This window comes from Mustela erminea, chromosome 7 (assembly GCF_009829155.1).
Source record: "Mustela erminea isolate mMusErm1 chromosome 7, mMusErm1.Pri, whole genome shotgun sequence".
NCBI classification, from domain to species: domain Eukaryota; kingdom Metazoa; phylum Chordata; class Mammalia; order Carnivora; family Mustelidae; genus Mustela; species Mustela erminea.
Genome location: NC_045620.1, coordinates 28,357,758 through 28,383,378, shown reverse-complemented (window position 1 = coordinate 28,383,378; position 25,621 = coordinate 28,357,758). Strand labels below are relative to the sequence as shown.

General features: G+C 44.0%; 1 long non-coding RNA gene across 1 annotated transcript; it reads left to right on the top strand.

Annotated features, from left to right (window-relative positions):
• Positions 1-1,109: 1,109 nt before the first annotated feature.
• On the top strand, positions 1,110-20,944 carry LOC116595157. The gene is made up of 3 exons (XR_004287542.1): positions 1,110-1,261; positions 19,616-19,796; positions 20,299-20,944. It is a non-coding gene; the product is annotated as an uncharacterized LOC116595157 (long non-coding RNA).
• Positions 20,945-25,621: the final 4,677 nt, after the last annotated feature.

The window sequence follows — 25,621 nt, the reverse complement described above, 5'->3', positions numbered from 1 at the left end:
CTGCCCCCAGTGATGCCTCTGTCCCTGCACCTGACCATTGCCCCTGGTGAAACTGCAAGGCCATAACATGCTGCGATTGGCGGGAGTTTGAGATATGTATGTGAAAGTTATATATACATACGGCTCATGTAAATGACATGGAGAGAGGTAAGGTGCCCGTCCGTATGCTGCCGGGCACTTTGTGTATATACTCACCTCTGGGCCAGTTCTCCGATCTGCCTGCTTCTCTATTCCTATCGCCCCATCCTGAGCACAAGCTTGTCATCTCTTATCTCTGACACCTGACACCTGACAGGTGTCAGGTCCCTTTTAATGGTCCCCCAGCCCTAACTATTCTCCTTTCTGTAACAAATAATTTTTTTTTTTTAAGAAAAAGCATAATTCACGCACAGTAGAATTCCCTCTTTTTCATGTACGGTCCCATAACCATCACTTTAATCAAGGCATATAGAACAGTTCCATGACAGCCCCCCCACAAAGTCTCCCTATGCCTCTCCATCCCCCTCTCCTTTAGCAACCACTGATCTGTTTTCTATCTGGAGCTCTGACTTGTCTCAAATAGCATGTGACTATGATAATACAGTGGATGCTGGCTAGTCTGCTCTCACATGGCCTCCTCAGGAGACTCAGCCATGTTTCTGCATGGACTTGTGATTTGTTTCTTTTTACTCTTTAGCAGTGGCCTTTGGTTTCTCCGTTGAGCAGTCAGGCGACATCTGGATTGTTTCTGGGTTTTTGTGATTTTGTACAAAGCTTCTATGGACATCGGCCTCCAGTGTGTGTGTGTGTGTGTGTGTGTGTGTGCGCGCGCGCGTATGTGTGAACATACGGCCCATTTCACCTGGGTAAATACCTAAAAATGGGACTGCTGGATTAGATGGTAATAAAAGTACTTTTAATTTTATATGAAACTGCCAAACCTTCCCAAAGTTGTCGTACCATTTCCCGTTCCTGCCAGAGAGTTCTAGGGGCTTCACTTCCTCATCAGAACTTGGTATAGTCTGTTATTTATTTATTTATTTTTTAAATAAGAGGGTTTTTCAAAAAAGCTCAGATTTACTATCACTTCATGCCCCTGCTGAAAATCCTTTATAGCTTCTTAGTGCTCAGCATTCTCAAGGCGGACTTCAGGGTTCTGGAATTTTGCCTGCGGAGTTCCTGCTCTCAGACCAAATATTACCATTTCCTCACCTGTCTCAAAGTTCACGCATCAGAGTGAGTCCCTCTTCTGCCACCATGTTTGGATCACCGCCGAAGTAAGGTAATTAGCTTGGTAACTGGATGCTGAATATCTCTCTCCCTCATTGGAACATCTGCTTCACAGGGGCAGGTGTCCCTCTGTCTTGTCACCTTTCTGTCTGCAAAGCAGGCACACAGTATGTGCTCGAGAAGGGCCTCTTGGTCAGAGATCTCATTTCCTTGTCTCCACCACCTGAATGGAGGGATGATAATTTTTGTCTTACAGAAAGGCTCAGGGAGGTGCAGCAAGTTGCCCATGTCACTCAGCTGGAACCAGGATTTGAGTCTTGATCATTTAGAAACCATTCCTCTTCCCCCAGTCATCTGGATGGAAGGCCCTTGGCCGCCATGTTTATTAATGGCTGGGAGGAACTGGATCTCAGAGATGAGGAAGCTGCCTGCTGAGAGCCACCCAGTCACTCGTCTCCCTTGGTTTTTCTCTTCACTTTCTCTTTTCCGCATGTTTCCAAAGCCAGTGAACCAAGCTGGAATCAGGTGGGGCTGCCTTTTGTCCCAGGGACATTTTCCTCAGGTAACATGGGAAGACAAAAGAGAGGTGGGAGAGGCCATTGAGGCTTGTCATAGTCTTAATATCACCTACTCCCCACGCGAGCCCTGTATTTTCACCCATTTCATCATGGAGACAAGGGCCCAGGCAAAGGAAAAGGCCCACCCTAAGTCACACAGGGAATGTTGCCATTTTCATTCATCTTGGGGGATGACCAGTTAGGACAAAGGGAGGAAGGGATGTCATCCAGATGTCATTGTGTATTAATGTCACAAGTGTCACACAGAGGGTTTCTTTTTTTTTTTTTTAAAGATTTTATTTATTTATTTGACTGACGGAGATCACAAGTAGGCAGAGAGAGAGGAGGAAGCAGGCTCCCTGCTGAGCAGAGAGCCTGATGCGGGGCTCGATCCCAGGACTCTGGGATCATAACCTGAGCCCCGAAGGCAGAGGCTTTAAGCCACTGAGCCACCTAGGCGCCCCTCACACAGAGGGTTTCTTAAAACCCAGATTTATGGCTCCACCCTGAGAGAGTCTGATTCAGCGGGTCGGGGTAGGGTCTGAGAATTTGCATTTCTAACAAGGTCTCTCATAAAGCTGGGGACCACTCTTTAAGGACCACTGCTTTGTGGTCTCCTTATTTCTTCAGGCCAGTGGGGGCCAGCTGAGCTTTGAACCCAGGCAGTCTGGTTCCAAGCCCATACCTCTGGATACCACAAAATCCGGCTCATCAGAACTTGCCCTTCCATCAAGGACTGAGAGTGCCAGGCCTACCTGAATACGCCTCAGGGCACAGGCCAGTGGCAGTGTTCACCATTTGGTTTACAATCCCTGCCACTACCTCCATTGAGTTTAAATGGAAAATAGACCTTCCCCAGAGTCTCAACAAAGTGACAGTTGACACATCTGCTGGCATTGAGAAAGCCAGTCTCCAGCGGAAGGCTACTTGTTGACAACCCCTCAGCCAGACACAATCAGCAATTATGCACCGTCAGAGGCTTATAAATAACTTCCCCTTGGAGTTAGTGGCTCCGGAAGGCAAAGGTGTCTTGAAGGGGATTCTGTAGCGACAAGCTGGTGATGACACACAAGGGCTGGGAGAACAAAGCTTTATATTGAACCATGGCCCAAAATAACTCTTCTATGTTGGGAGGAAAAGCCATTGGAATTTCACGGTGGTGGGGAAAAATGCAGATGTCAACTTTCCCAAGGCTGTTATGAGTGGCTAAAAGTGACACATTGAGTGGACTAGCCCCAGAGGACATCCGAGGGAAGTATAATGTTAGAGCTGGAGAGATTTTTTTTTAAACCAGGTATTATTTATTTATTTATTTTTTATTTTAAAGATTTTATTTATTTATTTGACAGGAGAGAGATCACAAGTAGGCAGAGAGGCAAACAGAGAGAGGGGTGAAGCAGGCTTCCCACTGAGCAGAAAGCGTGATGCAGGGTTCGATCCCAGGACCCTGAGATCATGACCTGAGCCGAAGGCAGAAGCTTAACCCACTGAGCCACCCAGGTGCACCTGGAGAGATATTTTTTTAAGATGGAGGAGATACCCCCTTCCCATCAGGAATTTGAGGCCCAGTGAGGGTCAGGTCCTGCTTACGGGCCCATAGAGAAGCTGTTGTTTTGGCCTCTGACCCAATGAGTGGGGACCGAGGGCTAGGAGGTGAGCTCCAAGTTGTCTAGGCAGAATGAGGCACTTAGGAGAGGCCAATCAAAGGTGGGCTTACAGTAGAGGCCAGTTTTGTCTTTCTCTGTCCAACTTGCATCGTTGGGGATGTTTCAAAGACATGTGTTTTATCAGGTTATTCCCTGTTCCAAAATTTCCAATGGCTTCCCATTGGACAGGAGGAAGCCCAAACCCTTGTGGAATGGATTAAGTTCAAGCTCACACAGGGCAGTCCAGCATCATGGTTAAGACACGGATCGTGGAGTCAGAGAGATGTGGGTTCGAGGCTTGGTTCTGCCACTTCTCAGCTGTGTGACCTTCACACAGCTCAGTGACTCAGTCTTTCAGATGTTCAGCTGCAGATTGGGCAAAGAGTAGCAACTGAGCTCACATATTTAAGAAGATCAGATGAGCTAATACAAGGAAGATACTTAGCAGAATGCTTGACTCATAGTACTCTGCTATTAATATTACTATTAATTATTCTAGATATGGCACTTGAGGCCCGCCTTGACGTGGTCCCAGCCTACATCTCCAGCCTCATCTCTTTTCCTGCTTTGCTCTCCCATGGGGTGGGATTTGTCATGGCTCCTTGGTGCTGGGCTTTCTGCACTTTCTGCCTCGACAGCTCTTCCTTCTCCTGGCTTTTCAGACTCAGCCCTGGTGTATTCTTCCCTGGGAAAATGTCTTGACCCTTAGCTGGTGCTCTGATGCTTCTTCTGAGAAGAAGGTCCATCACAGTGGGTAAGCACAGGAGTTTGGGGTTTTCAACAGCCTGAGTCCAAGTCCTGATTCTGCCAACTTGTTTACTTGCTGTGCAACCTGGAGACAGACGTACCTCTGAACTCCCAATTCTGTAGGAGTATGATAGCAACGACCTCAGCATTTTTGTGACATAATCCCTCTCAAGGGCTTAGCACAGGCTCTGGCACATAGTAAGTACTCAGTTATAGGACTTACGAACTACCATGGAGTCATTATGTTGACAAAGAGTAACTGAGCTCTTAAGTACCTGACTATACCTTGTCGCTCTGTCGTTCGAACTTCACTCCAGGCTAGTGTCTCATCTGTATCATGAGGCAACAGAAGGTTGGCCGAGCTGACAATCCTGACAACCCAAGCTGACACCGTGTGCAACCTTCCCCCACCCCCACTCCTGGGTGGGACATATGTGACATTCCTTAGGAATCTCCCAACTATCTTAATGTTAATACCTTGCTAAGAAGGGGAAAAAAACCTGACCTTGATAATGGCAAGGCCTCTGGTATCTGGTATCCTGCAGGTCTTTAGCATACGAAAGTTTTATTGAAACCTCCCTTTTTCCTTACCTTCCCCAACACCATCATACATAACCTGCCAGCCCTCACAGCCCCGGGCAGTGGCTCTTTCCGTCCACGGGTCTTGTTCCCGTGCTTTACTAAACCACCATTTTGCACCAAAGATGTCTAAAGAATTCTTTCTTGGTTGTCAGCTCCAGATTCCACCCCCCTGAACCTCACCTATATTCTAAAACTTCTTTATATAGTGTACATCTCCTGAGCTTTTATGTATAAAGCAAGTCTGTGTCTTTGTCCATCTATCTGTTGTTCCTCCATCCCCCCCACCCATTCAACCCCCTGCCTTTCCTCCCATCAGCCACCCATCCAATCACGGCACATCTGACCACCACCCACCTCTTCTTCCTCCCACCATCCTTCTCTTTATCCCCCATCATCCATTCAAGCACCATCTACCCTCTCTCCTCCATCCACCTGCCATATGCCATCCACCTATCCTTCCAACCTCTCCACCCACCATGCTTCAGAACCGTGGAGATGTAGGCAGAAATCAGTGAAGGCAGTGGGATGTCACAGATAGATTGGGAGCTTTGGCGTCAGACAGACCTGAATTCTAAGCCAGGCTAACTTCATGGCATGTCTTCCCCGTGAGAATTTGGCAAGGCACTTCTCAAATCACATCTGTCTGTAACAAATGTCCTCACTCTGAACACTCGAACGTGTATATGTATATATGTGTTCACTCGAGCATCTCCTGGGGCTCGATTCTCTGCTGATGAGTTCCTATCTGACCCTGTGGAGCTCACGCCAGTGCCTACACTGTGCGCCTGTGTGTTGATGCCTCCTTGAAACATCTTTGATAGGAGACCCCTTTCTAATTGTTGGCATTATTATTTGCCTGCTCCTGATTTTTTTCCCCTTTCCTAACCTAGTTCTGTGGTCCTGGAGAGCAGGGACAATTTTCTTGGCCCTTGTATCTACCTCCATGTCTAATATTATGCTTCTGCCTGAAAGCCATCCATGATTGCTTATCTACCTCTGTCATCCCTGGACTGTCTGCAGTGACAGTAACAACCACAATAACAATAATAATAATAGCTAATACTTATTGACCACTTACTATGTGCCAGGCTTTGCCCCTGCATTCATGATTTCCTTTTAGCATTACCACAATGCCACACAGCAGGTACTTTTTTAACCCTTATTTCACAGGAGAGAGAACTGAGGCTCAAAAAAAGCCGAGTCACTGGCCCAGGATTACAAAGCTGCTAATTGGCAGAGCCAAGAGTGACTGCAGCGGTCTGACGCCAGAGCCCGCATTCTTCTCTACGACACCGCACCACCTCCTCTGCTCTTGCAGGGACGGATAGGACTATATTTGTCCCACTTGCGTCAAAGGATGGCCTGAACACAATAAAATGAAATAGCTGGAGAATGCTTTTTAAAAAAAAAAAAGAAGAAGTTTGGAGTTCAAAGGAAAAGCATTGTCATTAAGCCTCGGGGATTTCCAGAAGTTACTTAATAGTGCAGATCCCCTGACATTATCAGCCAGCACCATCGCCCCTCTATAAAGCCTCCCAAGGGAACAGCGTTGAGAAACTAGTGGTAATTGGGAGGAAATTGCTCCTCGCAGGTCTTTCTGAGGCAAACTTAAAACCTCTCTCTTGCAGATAAAGTAGGTTTCTGAGTTCAGTTTTGGTGCCTTGTTTGCAGGAATGACAGAGAAGTGAAAAGTAGCGATCTTTGGGGGACTTGGGGTACTAGGGAGCTGGATCTCCATATTGTCTGTCTCCCCTTCTAGACCTGAGGATTGCCTCTATCCGGGGCTGGGCTACATCTATGTCTATGCTTCCGGTTCACTGTAGGTATTCCTGATGGTGCTGGCAAATGACTCCTAGGGAGGACCCTGTCTGAGATGATGCTTACAGTAACCACCGCAGCCAGGAAGAAAGGGCGTTTGTTATCCAGGACTGGGTGGGCGGCTGCCTCAGCAGAAGTAGAAAGAGCAAAGTTATCCCAAATCACACCACTCTGGATGGGTGCTCCTTTGAAAAGAGAGCTCTCACCCAAAGGAGGTAGGGAAAGGGAAGCAGTCCACTGGTCAGGCATCCAAATTCAACCGTCGGGGCAAGACCTCTTTCTGCTCCAATCCCTTGTAGACGGCATCGTCTGTGGCCACGCTATCTGGAGCTGACAAGAAAATAGCACAGCTCATTAGCTGGGCGATGACTTCCCTGCCAAATCAAGAGAAACTCAAGACAATGGAATTATGCATCCATTAAAGAGAACGAGGCTGATGATTGTGACAGTTACCATTTGGTATGTCAGGAACTCTGATACGCACTTTGCAGGCATTATCTCATTTAATTCAACAGGCTTGTGAGGTAGGCTCTATTATTATCCCCCTTGACAGAGGACACGCTCGTGAAGTTGAGTCGCCCGCCCAAATGGATCGATCACGTATAGTCTCCAGAAGCCAATCCCTCATCCCCTAGCTTTTGATTGTGAAAAATTTTAGACCTATAGCAAACTTGCAAGATTTGGGCCACCAACACCCACATATCCTTTACCTGGTCTCATCAATAGCCAACAATTTGCCATGTCTGTGCCATACTCAAGAATGACAACAGTACTACTTTCATACATTCCATCCATTCTGTATTCAGATTTACATCCTATATGCCAATTTCCCAAACTCTCTCTGAACTGTCCTTTCCAGCTAGCTTCCTTCCCATCTAGGATCCCTCTCATAACACTGACATTTTTGAAGCGTCTAGGAGACTATGTCACATTCTAGATTTGTCTGTTCCTTCCTGGCTAGATTCTGGATGTGCATTTTTGGTGGGAACATCTTGCAAGTCATTGCGTGCTTGCTAGTACATCACAAAAGAAGCGTGTGGTGTTAGAGCATCCCTCACAGATGAGACCAAATTCGATCCTTTGACGAAAGCAGCAGTCCTCGGATTTTTCATTGGAAAAGAACACTCCTCGCCCTGTAAATAAGTAACCTGTGGCGTGATTCTTGGAGACTGCATGGATATCTTGTTCTTCATACGGATCTGTCTGCTGCACAAAGAGACTTACACGTACAGACGCGGGATATGTCCACTGCACATTATTAAATTAAAAAAGCACAAGGCAGCATTGTGTGGGTAATTACAGTCTTCCTTCCTTTGTAACTGATTATGCACGTGAGTAAATGCATTGGAGAAGGGTGTTGCCTGGAAAAGGACTGGTCTGGCTGGGCTGTTTCTTTGAGCAAAGCTGTTGAGTATTGATATGCATTTTCTCATCCGCTGCTCCTTTGTCCACAGTAGAATCTTCCAATGGCCTAGTGGGGGAAAGCCTGACTTGTTCAGAGTAGAAAGGAGAGCGGGGCCTCAGCCTTCAGATTATACCTCTCATTGAACTTGGCTCCTGCCTGGCTTCCGGATGGAGACTCCCACAGCCAAAGTCTCTTGCCTTAACCCACAAAGACACCCTTTAATCTTCTGCTGGGGTGAGGGGTCCTCAGGCAGAGGCCTCTAACAGCTGTTTTTTACAGACTTCTAACACTCCGGCCATTTCCTGACCTGTCTACACCCTGTTTTAGAAAGCGTAGGACACCTGGCATTTCTGAGCCTTTCAGGGGATCGGGGCACAAATTAGATGACTCGCCTGCTCTCTGCTGCTTTGTACAGGTTTTAGCTGTCCGCTCTGCTGTGTCGCTCACTATTTGTCCATTGCGGCAGAGCGTCTGTGTTCGATAGCCCTTGTCGCCTCTCTCCTTCACTTTACCCTTGTGGCTGTGGCTGAAGTGGGAATCTGCAAGGGGGCATGCCCACGTTTAACCCCAAATCCATACCTTAGATGGATGGTTTCAATTTTTAACATGAGCCCTTAGTTTGTAAGATAAACTGAAATATATTAGTAAAAATGTATATAGTTCCTATTTTATTTTTTTGCAACATATATATATTTTTAGAAGATTTTATTTATTTATTTGACAGAGAGATAGAGAGTACAAGTAGGCAGAACAGCAGGCAGAGGGAGAGGGAGAAGCAGACTCCCTGCCGGCCAGGGAGCCGGATACGTGGCTTGATCCCAGGACCCTGGGATCATGATACGAGTTGAAGGCAGCCGCTCAACCGACTGAGCCACCCAGGTATCCCTATAATATATTTTTCATTTTATTTTTAAAAATATTTTATTTATTTATTTGACAGAGAGAGAGAGAGAGAGATCACAAGTGGGCAGAGAGAGGGGGAAGCAGGCTCACCTCTGAGCAGAGAGCCTGATGTGGGGCTCGATTCCAGGACCCTGAGATCATGACCTGAGCCAAAGGCAGAGGCTTAACCCACTGAGCCACCCAGGTGCCCCTATAATATATATTTTATTTTTTTTTTTTAAAGACACCACATATAAGAGGCATAACAAGGAGCCTGTTGATTACAAGTGAAAGAAATTCACCTGGAACCATTTCAGTGAGAGGATTTATTGGCTCACGTAACTGAGATGTCCAGGGTGAAGGCTTGGGAACTCCATGGACACCCGTAGCGTCTTCCAGGCCTTCTTCCATCTTCGGTTTTCTGTTACAGCCTTTTCCCCTTGCTCCCTGCATCGGCACATTTTTCCACCTGCAAAATGGGGCTGTCAGGAAGCATGAGTGATGGAAAGGGTTGGCAATTAATGCACTCAGCAAACAGAGAAGGTTTCTGAAATCCTAACCAGTAATAAGCATAATTGCTTTTCAGAGATCTACCCAAAGCCCCCGCCCCCAAGAACAGGCACACAAGGAGGCAGAGGAGAGCATTAGCTTTGCATCAGGAGCTGTTTGAGCTGAGAAGAGAAGGGATCTGGGTGAATGAGTCAGTTGCCAGCCCTAGTACAGGTTGCTCTCACCTCTGTCCGGAGGAGCTGTGAGCCACTCTTGAGTTCCTTAGGTTGTTCTTGTTCTCCAGGCTGAGCGCCGGGGAGTGCTGGACAGAGAGCCCTCGGGGTCCCAAGCAGCTCAACTTTTGGACCCATGGGGACTTGTGTCTGTGACTGATCCTTCCAGCTGTTAGGGGCTGGGCTCTGTTTGGCCAGCAGCAGGATGCAGATGTGGCCTTTTGGCACAGCAGATACTGGGATAATGGGAGGGTGTGGGATGGTGAATGAGAAACGGGGGTTGGGGGGACTGCAGGAGGGAAGGCCTGGGGGCAAGAAGACGTGCTGTAAGTTTAGGGTGAGTAGATGGTTCTTGTGGCTCTGGGAGCAGCATCCCTGAGAGTTTATTAGCCCATGTAACTGGAAGACCGCAGGCAAATGATGGTATTTCTTTTAACCTCAGTTTTCTCATCTATAAAGTAGGGCAACATCATCTGCCTACCTTATAGATGTTGAAAGCCTAGAGAACATTTTATTTTCCACTTCTTTCCTGTTCTGTGTATGGAAATAAATACCTTCATAACCTTGGCAGGATGAGAGTCACCTCCCCTAACTAAGGCGTGTTGAAACCACACAGGGCGATCCATGTGTTGCTGTGTGGACAGAGAGGGGTGATTCTGCTCCTGGGAGGAGGAGAGAAAACAAGAGACAGTGAAGCTGGCCAGACTGTCTGTGTGGTAAGACACCTGCCTCCTTTCTGCGACTGTCTGGTTTGGAAGTGAAGGGGCTGAGTAGGGAGGGGATGAAATGGAGACTTTTCTGCAGAGGGCGCAGTAAAGAAACACCTTGGCGGAAATCCCGAGAGGATTTCATAGCCATGAAACCCAGGTCTGAGCAAAGCTCCCCGTCTACCAGAGGGGGCCCCAGTGGAAGGGGCTACCCATGATGTCCCAGGAGGTCAGACGCTATGGCCAACGTACGGTGTTGGGCACAACGCTTGATAATTTTGGAGGCTCTATTACTGTGGCCACTATTATTTAAAATTGTCACCACAGATAGCACTCTTGTTACTTCCCGCTGCCGCTGAGGGATTGGGCGCTGTGGGCCTTGAGCTGGGTTACCTTCACAGGTGTTTTGCTTCTCTCCTGGGAAATGCAATTGATGGAAGGAAGTGAAATTCACTGAGCCTCCCTAGCAATAAGGGAAAAAAAAAAAAAACAAGTGAAAACCACAAAATAGGGGCACCTGGGTGGTTCAGTGGGTTAAAGCCTCTGCCTTGGGCTCAGGTCATGAACTCAGGGTCCTGGAATTGAGCCCCGCATTGGGCTCTCTCTCAGAGGGGGAGTCTGCTTTCTCCTCTCTCTCTCTGCCTCTCTGTCTACTTGTGATCTCTCTCAAATAAATAAAATCTTAAAGAAAAAGAAAAGAAAAGAAAACCACAAAATAACATTTTATCTGTTTGGTAAAGATTTTGTTTTTAAAGTTTTAGTATCCAGTATGGGTCTGGGCAGGGTGATATCAACAGTCTTAAATCATGGAGGTGGGAGCAGAAGTTGCTACAACTTGTCATAAAGGGAATCTGACAAATAAAAAAAAAAAATTCATCAAGAGCATTGAAAACATGTGTGTCCTTGGACTCAGCAATTCCACATCCAGATATAATATTTAGTGGATTCTTGCAACGATTTAATTAAAAGGCAAGCTAGACTGATAGTTGTAGTGAAAAACTGAAAATAGCTTACGTCCAGCAACAAATTCGTAAATAAATAAGGATGCATCTGCTGATAGGGCTAAGCGGTTGTTCTAAATGATGTTTCTGGAAGTTTTTTCATTGGTGTAAATATAAAGTAAATTTGAGAAAACCAGGGAACAAAAACTGCATGTATTATATGGTCCCTGGAGTGGATGTGAGCTTTTCATCTCCTCAGGATATTCGGGGCAGGCCATGTCATGCCAGGATGCCCTGTGCTCCTGACTCAAGCTTGACCAGTGAAGACCATCCCTAGATGATGCTAAAACCCTCAGGAGAGAAGTGACTCTCTTTCAATTGGCCTAAGGCCCGAGAACCATGCTTGCCAAGAGCTGTGGTATCCCTTTCTTGCCTCCATGTGGGAGAGCCTGTCTGGGATGAAATCCATCAAGGGAAAGTAGAACCAGGAGATATGGGAAGACAGATTCAGATGACATTCACTGAGCTCTGGATCCATCCGCTCCTGAAGTCAGCCCCTACGATTTTCAATTCTATGAGCCAGCGCATTTCTTTTATTGCTTACATTAGACTGAATTGGATTTCTCTGACTTTAAAGTAAAAGAGCCTTGACTAAAACGAGCCCAGTTTTATAAAAATCAGTAACAAAAAAAGATTCATTAAAAAAAAAAAAAGTATTAGGTGCTTGGGTGGCTCAGTTGGTTAAATATCTGCTTCCACTCGGGTCATGGTCCTGGGGTCCTGGGATGGAGCCCTACATCGGGCTCCTTGCTCAACGGGGAGTCTGCTTTCCCTTCTTGTGCTCTCCCTCTCTCTCTCTCACTCTCGCTCTATCTCAAATAAATAAAGCCTTTAAAAAGTACTATAAAAGTAGACACCAAGATGTGGATTGTGATTTTCTCTGGGTGGCGAGAGCTATGTTGTTGCTTTTTGTCTTCTTTTTGATTGAATAGTGTAGTAAATTAAAAACATGCCCAAGGCCCCCCTCCAACCAAACCCCAAACATTCCACAAATTCTTCGATACCTCTGCCAGCAAAAGATGGGGTCTATTTTCTCTCCCATTGAATCTGGAGGACCTTAGTGACTGAATGTCCTCTAAAGTATGGTGAAAGTTATGTTATGTGACTTCCTAAGCTTAGTCATAAAATGCTATGGAGCTTGAGTCCAGTTCTTTTGGGGCACAAGCCTTGGAGCCCAGAGCTTTCATGTAAGAAGTCTGAGGCAGCCATGCTAGGAGGAAGCCCAGGCCACACGGACAGTCCCTGTGTATGTGTTCTAGCTGACAGCCCCTGCTGAGGTCCCAGCTAATAGCCAGGCAGCATCAAGGACCAGCCAGCATCAAGGACCAGACATCAAGTTCAGCATCAAGTTCAGACACCTCCAGATAATTTGGCCCCCAGCAGTCAAGTCAGTCCCAGCCTTTGGGTCTTCCCAACTGATGGCTCATGGTGGTACTAATATATACCATATGCCCACAGTATCCTTTCCAGATTGTTGACCCACAGAATCTGGGAGCATAATAAAATTATTTTAAGCTGTGAAATTTTGGAATGGTTTGTTAACATCAATAGATAGTTGAAACACAGATATTTCTGATTATCCTGCAATGAACAGGTTTGTTTTATATTTAAGAATTGAAAAAGAAAAACCAACAGGAAAGGTTATTCTTAAAAGTCACAGGCATAAAAACAAACAAATAATAATAATAAAAAAAACCCACAGCACCATCTGGGAACAGAAATTGGTCTCACATCTACCTGTTTCTCTAGGTCACGGTGACAGATATTGTCTGACCTTCTATTCTACCACTCGCTGGGGTGGGGAGCAATACGAATGAGTCAATGTCCTAGAGTCTTTGTGACCCCGATCTCCTGAAATATTGAGTTCTTCGAAGCAGCTGTCTTATCAAACAGGTTAAAACAATTTCCGCTTAATTGCCAACGTGGAAAAATCCTTGAAAAACAATCTGGCAGTCTGTAGTATATGCATTCGGTTGCTTATGTTTGAAAGTAAAAAACAAAATGCAACTCAGGGACGCCTGGCTGGCTCAGTCAGTAGAGTGTGTGACGCTTGGTTTTAGGGTTGTGAGATCGAGCCCCCTGTTGCGGGGGGTGGAGAATACTTTAAAAAAATCTTTTTTAAAAAAGCAACTTAACATGGTTTGAACAAGAAAGGGAATTTATTGACTAACAAAAGTCAAAAGCTGAGAGGTGGAGAAGTTTCAGGTGAGGCTTAATCCAGCAGCAGTGTGACCAGGGTCAATTTCCTTTTGTGCATTTCCCACCTTTGCTTCCTTGCGGGGGACTGGGGGTGGTGGGTGGTGATAATCCTTACTAAGCAATGGGACTTCCCATTATGGCCACAAAATTGATGTCACCAGCACTGGAGCTCTCTGCTTTCTTGGGTCTGGTCATGGTCATGCATTTTCCTGACAGTGAAAAAAAGAAGTGTTGAATCTGAGTCTAGTTGGCCCCTTGGGTCTAGCTTGGATCACGTAATTCTCCTTAAATCCATTGCTGTCTGTGGCAGGGGGTGGGTGTGGGGAGTGATAGGATATCCTGATTGGATTAAACAGAAAATTTACTCAAGGGATTAAAGGCAAGTCAGTCCTACCCAAATGCTATGGGTGGCATATCCCAGGTCTTAATAAAGAAGAGGGAACAGAAAAGTATGGAGCAAGACACATGTATCTATCTATAGCAAGAGACACATGAATCTTTATGTCCTTGTCCTGGTAGCCCTACTTCTGGGGGAATGTTCTAAAACCCAAGAAAAGGCTTATTTATGGAGATGCTCACTGTTATTTACAGGAGTAAAATTCTAGAAGCATCCTCAATGTGCAATTCACCCATTTATTTCCATTATTAAGGCCTTTTACAATGAGGTAGACATTTGTATTAGACTCTGGGGACACGTGCAAGTAATAAGACACAATCTGGATATAACACTCAAGGTTCAGAGGCGGAAATAAAGTAAATGTACAGTTTTACCAGCACGCTGTAAGTGTGAATATAGTAATGTTCAGTGCTGTGGGAGCTCAGGGGAGGCACACCCAGCTTGGGTTTTGAGAATGATAATAGGAGGGCTTCCTGGAGGAAGAGAAACCTAAAAGACCAGGGAGAGGTAATCACACAAGGGGAGTGGAAATGGTGCAGGGGTGGTGGGGGGGATGGAAGGGAAACATTTTCAAACTACCAATGCCTTGGTCCTATCCTGCAGATTTGTTTTCTGTTGGTCTGGGGTAGGACCTGGGCATAGTTTGCCTTTGGGAGCCCTGTCATTATTTAAAATAAACAGCTGGATGGGCTTTCTCAGGGGGATAAGATATGAGACCCTCAAGACCATCACTTAACCATGGAGAGGTGATTGCTCTAATGTGGGAACTGAGCAAAGCGGGGCATCTCTTCTGGTTCTCAGATGAATTAGGAATGGTGATGGCGTAAGGGACTATCCATGGGCTCCCCACTCCCCTTTTTAAAAAAAATTTTTTTTTAAATTTGTCAGAGAGACAGAGAGAGAGTGAGTATGCTCAAGCAGGTAGAGAAGCAGAGGGACAAGCAGGCTCCCCACTGAGCAAGGAGCCCAATGATATGGGACTTGATCCCAGGATCCTGTGATCGTCACCTGACAACACCTGAGCCACCCAGAGGTTCCTTCCTGCCTTCTTTCCCACCCTGTTCCCTTGTTCTCTCCCTCCTCAATCCCCACCCTTTCCACTCCCGCTCTCCCTCCTTCTGTCCTTACAGAGCATCTAGCAGGGTCAGGCTGTTTCCAGCTAGCAGAAAACCCTTCAGGACATGTGGGTGTGCCTCTGGATTTGGTGGTGGTCGTAGTGGGGGCTGCCTGTGGAGTTTGCTGAGATATCAGAGACAGTGGCCCAGATACAGCCAACGGAGGCGACCAGGCACAGCCCCATGGAAGTCACGGGGACTTGGTGGGGGTGGGGCACTTCTGTTTCCATAGGGTGTGGAGTGGGAGGTTCCAGGCTCTGTGGGGGCAGCAGAGCAGGATACCAGCTGAACTGGGACAGAGGGTCTGGCACCCTTGGGAGGTGCCTGTCATTCCTTTGACCCCGTGGTGCCAGAATGGTGAGTGACCGGGTAGGAGCGCACTGGTCATCAGGTCAACCCAAGTAGCAAGGTTGGACTTCATCCTGAGGGCGGCAAGGAGCCAATGCCTATATCTTTTCGGCAAGTGGCCTGATCAGATTTGTGCCCCAGGAAGATCCCAGTGCAGCTGTGTGGAGAACACCTCACTACGGCAGACCTGGCCTCTATCTTGGGGCACCGCCCACTCATGACCCAGAGGTCTCAGGTCAGTGGTGTTACCTCTCTGAGCATCAGCATCCTCATCTGTAAAACAGAGATGAAAATGTTTACCCACTGTGGGTTGTTGGGAGGATATGTAGAATGTGATAAGGCGAGTAAAGACAGGGAACATCATGCGTAAGAGGACTGATGACCATGAAGCCAGGTGGCCTGGTTTGAATCCTGGTTCTGTCCTTACCAGCTGTCTGACCTTGGCAAGTTTCCTGACCTCTCTGTGTCTCAGTTTTCCCATCCACAGAATGGAGATAAAATCGTTCCTTCCTAGAATTGTTACGAAGATTAATATTAGGAAAATGTTAAAAACAGTGATCAGTCATGGAATGAAAAAAATCCTGGAATAAAAGACACAGCATAAGGAACAGAGTTGATGGTATTATAGTAGCGATGTGTCCATGTACTTTCCGTGAGCATAGCGTCATGTATAAACTTGTCCAATAGCTATGTTGTACTCCCGAAACAAATGTAACATTGTGTGTCAACTATATTCAAAACAATGCAACAACAAAACAAAACAGTGACCAGAGAGGTGTTTGCTAAAGAAGAGGCTGAGAGGGCATTGGAGGGGAAGTGAGTGGTCCAAACCCAATGGCAGGAGAGTGACATCAGAGCCTGATTGGAGTTCAAGCCTTTCCTTGCATGATGCTTTTTGAGTTAGACTGTTCATTTCATCACTATTTCTATGAATCTTTTCTCTACGAGCACATATTCAAACCGTGAACACCACATAGTACGGCTCCTAGGAAACACTGGGCTCTTAGCAATGATAATGATCAAAGAAGCAATGTCCCCAGAAGGATCACCGCAGTTAAGAAAAGGGTGCTGGAAGGGTGCTAAAGAAATCCTGGGGTGGTTCTCTGACCCCCACCCCAGATCTGCATTTGTATTCTGAGTTCAAAGCTTTTCCCACTCTTTAGTAGAAGTGTAACCTTGAGCACCAAGTCACTTAATGTCTCTGTGTCCCACTTTCTTCATCTGAAAAATGGAGGTGAGGTAAGAGTATCTTCCCTAGGGCCATTGTGAGGAATAAGCAAGCTAGCCCAGGCACCTGGCACATAAGGAACCCTAGAAAAAGTATTAGCTATGATCATGACGGGCCGATAATGGAAATTCTTGAGTGCTTACTCTGTGCTGGGCTCTACTGTCATTGTATCATTCCAGACTCACACAAACTCCGGAAGGCAGAGTTTATAACTCTTTTTACCCATAGACGTGAGAGCCTGGGCTCAGAGACTTGACACACCTTGCCAAGGTCACACAGCAAGTACAAGGTGAAGCTGGAATTTGAATCTCCATCTACCTGATTACAAGAGTCTAAATCCTCAACCACCCACCATCCTTCCTCCTGTCAGTCAGCAGCACCTGCAGACTTTAATGGGGGCAAAAAGTATGTCTTATTAATTTCATACCCTCTGCCTCCCACTCCCACTCCCAAGGGCTTGTCCCAGAGTGGGTACCAGGAAGTGTTTGCCGAGTGAATCAATGATCTACCACACCTTCCACTCCTGGCCTTTCAAAGCTCTCCATCTCTACATCCTTGAACCAGCTTCTACTGAAAGGAAGAGTGACAAAAGAAGTCTTGCTCCCCAAGGATACAATTAATCAGAATGCTTCAGTTGCGCCCATACCCCTGTCTGTGTAAATACATGTTTTTATATCCGTATAAATAGTAGCACTCACAAAGGTTGTTGGCTCAGTGATGTGGTTGAATGGGAGCCTGACAGCGTGATTCATGGCTCAGGTCAAATTTAACTCTAACCTGTTGTGCAAGACAGATTGACTTCGAGAACCCTTTCTGCTGCATAATTGCCATGGGCCCACCTTCTCCCCAGGGAGAGGATATTTCCACACCAGCCCACAGTTTCTTGCTGCTGCACACCCAAGTCAGATTTGGAATCTTTTGGCTACTTTCCCAGAAGTGTGGGCTCAGGTGAGATCCAATCAGGCAGTCTTTGTCAGCAAAGGAAGAAGGAGCCATCAAAACCCGCAGCCCAAGGAATCTGGATGGTGAGATAGAGACCCTTCTGGGATAGCTGGTCTAGGAAATCTTTCCATCCATCCATCCATCCATCCATCCATCCATCCATCCATCCATCTGTCCACCCATCTATCCTGCTGTCTTTCTGTCCATACATAGCATCTGGTATTTACCTAGAGCATCCATCCAGAGTGTTCCTCCAGCCATTTGTTCATTCATTCATTATATCCATCCATCCATCCATCATACCCACCATCCATCCATCATATCCACAAGTCCATCAGAGTCTATCCCTTCAGGCATCTGCTGTGTGCCACACACTGTGCTGAACACTAGAAATACAGTAAACATTCTAGCCTGAGTTCAGAAAATGAGCAGGTAATCATGCCTGTATCTTTTTAGTTACAGGCCCCGAGAAGTGCTGTAGAAAAGGGGTAGGTGGTGTATGGAGATCCTATCCCTGGGGAACTTGACTTAGTCTTGGGGCCAGGGATGGCTTCTGAGAGTTGATGGGTGAGAAAGAGCCATCCATCCACCTGGGAGCCAAATGGAGCTTTCAGGGCAGCAAGAGGAAACCAAGGACTGCTTTGAGGTTGAGAAGACCTCAGAGTGAGCAAAGAGTGACTGGAGTGCATTAAGGATGTTAGAATGACAAACGACTGGGTGGGGGAGACACTGGGAAGTCTGATCTGGAAGCTATGAAAGGATTTGGTATCTGGAAAGCTTCCAATTTCCCTGTGGTTGCACTGTCTCCGAAGTGGGAGTTTCACATCTTAGTTTAACAGGAAGGTGGTAAACCATGATGGAAAATCACAGAGCTAAACTGAGCTCTTGACTCCACCAGTCTACAGGTATGTGACCTTGTGAGGCAGCTCTTTAACCTCCCTGAATCTCACGGACGCTTGGGTGGCTCCATCGGTTGAGTGTCTGACTCTCGATTTTTTGTTCAGGTCATGATATTAAGCTGTGAGTGGGGCTCCGAGCTCAGCTTGGAGCCTGCTTGGGATTCACTCTCTCCCTCTCCCTCTAGCCTCCCTCCAACTCTAAAATAAATAAGCCTTTGAAAAAATTTCTCTGAGCCTTCGATTTTTCACCTATTAAATAATGATAATCCAGTTGGTCTTTTATCCCTTATTTAATATTTTAAGAGTACTCTATGTTCTAGGTGCTTTCCTGGACACTAGTGATATTCCAATGACTAAAACAGGCCAAATGCACTGAGTCGTTAGTTGTTACAAAGATTAAATGAGATAATGCAAATAAAACAGTTAATACCATACCTGGCCCATTTTATATGCTTATTAGATGGTGGTTATTATTTTAAAAATTCACCAAGGGGGACGCCTGAGTGGCTCAGTTGGTTGGATGACTGCCTTCGGCTCAGGTCATGATCCCGGAGTCCCAGGATCGAGTCCCGCATGAGGCGCCCAGCTCCATGGGGAGTCTGCTTCTCCCTCTGACTTTCTCCTCGCTCATGCTCTTTCTCACTGTCTCTCTCTCAAATAAATAAATAAAAAAAAATTCACCAAGGAACACATTCCTATACTGGAATCAGTATAGGACTCATCCAGTATACTCATTCAGTATACTGGAATCCCCAAGGAGGAAGCAGGTGACATCTTCCCCTGGAGTCCTAACACTGCCATTCACCTGTTCTGCCAACTCAGAAGCAGGAGAGGCATCTTTCATTCCTCTCTCCTCCTCATCCCTGAGAGCCAGTCGGTCACCAAGTTCTGCCCTTCCTGTCTTCTAAATATCTCATATGTAAAACCCACTCATCTCCAGCTCCCATTCATTGACATAGCTTGGGGCTCTTGATGTCACACCTGTCTGACAGACATTGTTAATTGCTTACCCCAAATGTACATCTTTCCTTCTTCTACACTGGAAGTGTCATTGTGTCTCTAATGTCCATTATAACTCAGGCTACTCATGTTCCCAGCCTCTTTTGCACTTAGTGAGCAAAGAGCGGCAGTTGTGACCAAGAAGAGGGAAACAAAAGTCTCATGGGGGCTTGCCTTTTACCCTGCCTGAATTTTTCTTTCTTTAAACATAGTTATGATGTCTGGAGCTGTGGTAGCTATCTTGGAACCATGAAGTAATAAGATAGAACAGAAAGAAAGAACCGCCCCACCACAAAAAAAAAAAAAAAAAAAAAAAGAATCCTGGATTCTTGGGGGAAATAGCTAACTGCTGACCTCTAAATTTCTTGTGAGAAGAGGAAACCCCTCCTTTGGGTAAGCCACTGACACTTGGAGTTTCTGTTACTGAGAACCAGATGGATTCCTACATGGTCTTCATGTTGTGTTATCAGCCTCCCAGCTTACCAACTTGCCTCCCTCCTGGGTGAACCCCCTAATTCATTCCCTGCATAGCTGCCACAGGTATGTTTTGAAGCAAACAAATCACTTCCCTTCTGTGCTTGATAACTTTTCAAAGGTTTCTCATTGCCTACAATCGTTCCCAGGCATGGTGTTATTTTCTGGCTAAATAAGGGTTTTCAAAGAGCATCTCAGAACCTTGATTAGTTTTTTCTGAAGAATATTGAGATATTAATCTCTTACTCAACTCACATGACGCTGGTGTTATTGCAATAGCATTTCAAATAGAGTATTAAATTTAACTTTACCTGACTTTAAAGAAAAAGAAGAAACTGAAGTGAAATTGAAGTAATTGCTGATTTTCAAATGCTTTTTTTTCCCACACAAGGGATATGATGTCTTAACAACTCTCTCTTAGGAAATTACTGAGGAGAAGTGACAACAGAGTGCAATGTGGCATCCTGGATCGGATTCTGGACCAGAAAAAGGACAAGCTTGGGAAAACTGGCAATACTTTAATGAGGTCTGTAGTTTTGTTAATAATATTATATCAGGGTTGATTTCCTGGTTTTGATAACTCTATATGAATGATCATATAAAATGTTAACATTAGGAGAAACCTGTGAAGGACACACATAATCTTCTGTGTTATTTTTTCAGCTTCTCCCTAATTCTAGAATTACTTCAAAATTTAATGTTTTTCAAAAATCACTTTCGGTTTAAGAAAAAAAATTATAAAAACACAAATGATTAGGGTAGGTTTTTTTATTGAATTACAACTGACATACAAGATTAGAGTGGTTTCTAATTATGTTTTTATTCAAGAGGGTATGAAGCACTCCCTGTTGAGAAATATGATGGCATTAGCCCCTCCCTAAAAATCCTTTCATTTTCTCCTGGTAAACTTGCAAATTTTTGTTAATTATTTTTCTGTTGTCAAGATTTTAGAACATTGACTTCCTCATTACTGGAGCTGTTTCATCTTGATTATGTATTTAAATAATTCTGTGCTCACCACTGTCTGTTTCCTGAATTCTTTACTTTGGTTTATCTCTTTATTGTCTGGGTTTCATAAATAAATACTTCAAAGGAAAAAAAAAAACAAAACACTGTCTCTTTGACTCTTAATATAGAGAGCAAACTGAGGGTGGAAGGAGGGGGATGGGTGGGGGAGGGGCTAGGTGGGGGAGGGGCATTAAGGCGCACTGGGTGCGATGAGCACTGGGTGCGATATGTAAGTGATGAGTCCCTGAATTCTCCTGAAACCAATGTTGCACTGTGTTAACTGACTAGAATTTAAATAAAAATCTGAAGGAAAAAAACCCCACAATGTGTCTTGGCTCCTAAGTTCACACACATTTGAAAATGTCTACATGCTGCCATTTCCTTTATACAAATGAAAGTTTGACTGGGTATAAAATTATGGGGTTTTGGTTGTCCCTATAATTTTGGCCTATAGTGTCATATAATGGAATCAGACAATATGTAACCTTTTTTAAAAAAAAGATTTATTCATTTATTTGAGAAAAGAGAGTGAACATGGAAGGGGGAGGAGCAGAGGGAGTGGGAGAGGGAGAGAATCCTCCTGTAGACTCCATACTGAGCATGGGGAGGACTTGATCTCAGGACCCTGAGATCATAATCTGAGCCAAAATCAAGAGTCAGAAGCTCAACTCACTGAACCACCCAGGTTCCCCACAGAACCTTTTGATTCTGATTTCTTTCATTCAACTTAATGCTTCTGAATTACATCTCCATTGTTATATGTGGCAATACTTCACTTTTATTTTTTCTTTTCTTTTTTTTTTTAAAATATTTTATTTATTTATCAGAGAGAGGGGGGAGAGAGCGAGCACAGGCAGACAGAATGGCAGGCAGAGGCAGAGGGAGAAGCAGGCTCCCTGCTGAGCAAGGAGCCCGACGTGGGACTCGATCCCAGGACGCTGGGATCATGACCTGAGCCGAAAGCAGCTGCTTAACCAACTGAGCCACCCAAGCGTCCCCACTTTTATTTTTTCTTATTAGTATTAAATTGTGTTGATGATCTATGGTTTCTTTATCACTTGCTGAAGGGCAGAGTGGCTGGACCATTCTTCTTCCCAACAGTGGATGAGAGTTCTAGTTGCTCTGAATCCTTGTCAGCACGTAGTATTGTTAGGTGGGTCCCCATCCCTTAATTGTAGCCATTCTATTAGGTGCATAATGGTGATGTTTCAGTTTGCATTTCCATAAGCAAATGATGGTTGAGCATCTTTTCATGCACTTACTTACTTCTCATATATCTTCTTTGGGAAAGTTGCTGTTGAAATACTTGACCCATTTTTTTGTCTTATCACTGCTGAATTTGGAGCCTTCTTTATATATTCTGAATAAAAGTCCCTTACAGAATATGTGATTTGCAACTATTTTCTCCCCATATGTAGCCTGTTTTTTCATTCTCATAGCAGAAAAAAAGTTTTAAATTTTCATGAAGTCCAATTTATCAATAATTTTTAATGGGCTATGTTTTTGGTGTCATATCTGTGAACTCTGCCTAAATAAAGGTCATGGAGAGCTCTCCTGTCTTGTAAAACCATGTAAAACCATGTTACCATGTAAAATATGGTCTATGTTTTACAGTTTATCTATTATCATGTTGTGTTAATTTTTGTATAAGGCGTGAGGTGTAAGTTGAGATTCATTTTTTTTGCATATGAATGTCTAATTGTTCCACCATCATTTGTTGAAAAGGCTATCTTTCTTCCATTGAATTGCTTTCACGCCTTTGTTGAAAAACAATCAATTATGTTTATGTGGGTCCCTGTCTGTACTCTTTATTCTCTTCCATTGATCTATGTATCTGTCCTTTGTTAATACCTCACCTCAATGTCTTTATTACTGTGGCTTTATAATAAATGTTAAAAATGGTTCGTGTGAGCCCTCCAACTCTGGTTTTTTTCATCAAAACTGTTTTGGCTGTTTTTTTTACATACCTATATAAATTTCATAATTATCTTTTTTTTCTTTTTTAAAGATTTTATTTATTTATTTGACTGAGAGAGACAGTGAGAGATGGAACACAAGCTGGGAGAGAGGGAGAGGGAGAAGCAGGCTCCACTGAGCGGGGAGCCTGATGCAGGACTCTATCCCAGGACACTGGAGATCATGAACTAAGCCAAAGGCAGATGTTTAACCAGTGAGCCACCCAGGCACCCTAGAATTATCTTTTTTATTTCTAGATCTTTTCTATTTCTACAGAAAAGCTCTTGCTACAGTTGGTTTGGGGATAATGGACATCTGAACTATGTTGTCTCACAATCAGTGAGCATGATGTGTCTTTTTGTTTAAGTTTTTTTCATCTGTGTTTATGTATTTTCAGCATACAGATCCCATACATGTTCTGTTAGGCTTACACTTAAATATTTTATTTTTTAAGGACTTATCACAAAGGTACTGTTTTTAAAACTTCAGCTCCTAATTCTTCATTGATAGTATATATAGATACGATTAATAATTGCATTTAAAAATAACAGTTTATATACCAACCTTCTATTTTACAAACTTGCTAAACTCACCTATTAGTTTTGGAAATTTTTTCTTTTTTGTAGATTGTTTGGAATTTCCTGTATAGACAATCATAGCCTCTGTGAATACAGTTTTTCTTTCTTTTCAATCTGTATAGCTTTTATTTCTTTTACTTGCCTTTTTCCAGTGTCGGGACTTAACAGCACAATGTTGAGTCGATAATGAGAGTGGGCATCCTTGCTTTGTTCCCAGTCTTAGGGAAAGCATTTAACCTTTCACCATTATGTGTGATGTTAGCTTTCAGTGTTCTGTAGAGGCCCTTTATCAGGTTAAGGAGGATCCCTTCTAAGTTTGCTGAGAGCCTTAAAAAAAATGACAAATGGATACTGGGTGCTGTTTAAGTGCTTTTTCTGCATTAGATAGTATGATCATGTGGTTTTCTTCTTTATTATATTAATGTGGTAGGTTATATTGATTTTCAAATGTTGACCCAGACTGTACTCCCCAGATAACCCTCACTTGGGTGGTTGGGATGGGTAAAGCCACACACAAATATATACGGTTTGCTAATATTTTGATGAAGCCATACGGTCCTGGAGTTATATTGTTCAGAATATACTAAACTACTTATTTTATTTCTTAGACATTGGAATATTAAGGTCATCTATTTCTTCTTGGGTGAGATTTGTTTGTTGCTTTTGATAAATCAGTTCATTTCAACTAAGTTATCAAATTTGTGTGTAAAGTTGTTCATAGTATTTTTTCTTCATTTCCACTTACGTCTGTGGGGTCTGTAGTAATAGTCTCTATTTCACTCTGGATATTGGTAACACAAGTCTTTTCTTTTCTTTGTTAGTCTGGCTAGAGATTTATCAATTTTATTGATATTTTCACAGAAGCAGTTTTTGGTTTGGTCAATTTCCTCTACTATTCATTGATTTCTGACCTTTATTATATATATCTTTAGTATTTCTTTCCTTCTGATTGTTTCTGGTGTATTTTATTCCTTTTTCCCCTCATAAGATTCATAAGGTAGAATCTTAGATTGTGGATTGTGACACCTATAGGACACCTTTCCACATACTTGCATTTAATGAACTACATTTCTCCCTACACACTGCTTTAGCTTTATCCCACACATGTGGAGATATGTTTTCATTTTCCTTCATTTCAAACTGTCCTAATATCCCTTGACACTTCCTCTTTAATGCATGGATTATTTACAAATTTGTTTTGTTTTGTTTTTTAGTTTTCTAAGTATTTGCGGGATTTTCCAGATCACTTCTTGTTGTGAATTTCTAATTTAAGTCTGCTATCTTCAGGGATATCTTTTAGGAGTTTTCAATTTTTCAAATTTATTTTGTGACCCAGAATATGGTCTATTTTGGTGACTGTTCCTTGGCATTTGAAAAGAATGTGAATTCTGCTGTTCTTGGATGAAGTATTCTGTGAAAGTAGATTTGATCCTGCTCCTTGATGGGGAGTTGGTTCTTCTCTATCCTTGCTGACTCTCTCTGTGCTTGTCCTGTCAGTTAGTAAGAGAGTAATATTCACATCTCCAAACATAATTATGGATGCGTTCATTTCTCCTTCCAGCTCAGTAGTTTTTTTACTTATTTTGAAACTCTGTTGTTAGATACAAGCATTTAAGAATGCTGTGTCTTAGGGTACCTAGGTGGCTCAGTTGATTAATTGTTCAACTCTTGATTTTGGCTCATGTCGTGATGTCAGTGTCATGAAATTGAGCCCCATGTCGTCGTTGGTCTCCATGCTCAGCGGGGAGACTGCTTGGGAATTCTCTCTCTCCCTCTCCTTCTGCCTCTACCCCCTGCTTATGCATGCTCTCTCTCTCTCTGTTTCTCTCCCTCTCTCTCTTTCTCAAAAAAAAAAAAAAAAAGAAGACAGTTGTATCTTTTTTGTGGATTGACCCTTTTATCACTATTCAGTGGTAGTTTTCTTTTCTCTGAGGTGCGCTTCAATATTTATAGAGGCACCCCAGTTTTCTTCTTGGTATTCACATGGTATATTATTTTTCATCCTTTTAATTCTAACCTACCTATGTCATGAATTTAAGATGGGATTCTTGTATGCAGCTTATAATTAAGTCTTTTTTAACTTTAAATCTGATCATCTTTGTCTTTACTTGGTGTGTTTATGTTATTTTCATTTACTGTAATTATTGGGATGTTTGACTTTACGTCTCCTATTTTATTTTATTTTTTTCATTTTTGACTTCT